Source organism: Charadrius vociferus, unplaced genomic scaffold, assembly GCF_000708025.1.
Source record: "Charadrius vociferus isolate BGI_N301 unplaced genomic scaffold, ASM70802v2 scaffold326, whole genome shotgun sequence".
Taxonomy (NCBI): domain Eukaryota; kingdom Metazoa; phylum Chordata; class Aves; order Charadriiformes; family Charadriidae; genus Charadrius; species Charadrius vociferus.
In genome coordinates this window covers 4,648,748-4,649,745 of record NW_009649062.1, presented here as the reverse complement: position 1 = coordinate 4,649,745, position 998 = coordinate 4,648,748, and positions in this window count along the sequence as shown.

The window sequence follows — 998 nt, the reverse complement described above, 5'->3', positions numbered from 1 at the left end:
CCAGCCCGACGCGGAGCTCCAGGCGATCCCACAGACTATGCTGGAGCAGGTACCATGCTCGTTCTGCCCCACATTCCCCCCGTGCCCCGGGGAGCCCCAGGGCTGTGTACCTGTGTCCCCCCACCCTGGGGCGAGCACCCGCCTGGCAGCCGAGATGCCACGCTGTGGGGTTGCTGCGGCCATTCCCCTCCCTGCAGAGCTGCTGCAGGCTCCAGCCATCAGGTTTCCACCCATATCTCAGGTGGGTTTTGTTCCTCAGGGCTTAGAAGCACTGAGCGGACCCCGGAGCAGCTCAATCACACGCCGTGCCGCCGGCTTCCCCATGCTCTTCCTCTGCATCGTCAGTGGGGAGGCCCCAACGCAGGCACGGCCGCTGTTGACCCGCTGCATCCAGACACTGCTAGCCTTGGCCACCACGGCCCTGCCGCAGGACTGGGACCAGACCCTCGACCTCCCGCAGGTGAGCGTGGCAGGCACTGAGCTCCCGGCTGCTGTAAGCCCGTGTGGGGACAGGGTGATCTGCACAAGGTCCCCTAAAGGGAGCCATGCTGGGTACACCCGCCAGAGGCTGCGCTAGCGCGGAGACCTCAGGGTGAGCAAAAAGCCACAGCCCTGGCCACGCTGCCCACCCGGGGAGCCGGAGAGGTGATGGCCCCTTGGCTCCCCTGTCTCTTCCCACCATCTTCCCTTTGCACGGAAGCGTGAGCCCCCTCCCCACGCAGTGCTGCTGAGCCCCCCGCGCTCTCCCCAGGTGTGTGCCTGCCACGTGCTGCAGACGCTGGTCCGTGGCGCGGGGCTGGGCGGCGTGCTGCTGCGGCACGCCACGCCGATGGTGGCCCTGGCGCTGCAGGGACTGGGCTCGCCGTGTTGGGCCATGAGGAACGCGGCCATCCAGCTCTTCAGTGAGTACCGAGGGGGAGACATCCCTGCAGAACCGATGCAGCCCCACAGGGTCTGGAGCCTGGCCGGGGCAAAGCATGGTGGGGCGGGCAGGGGGG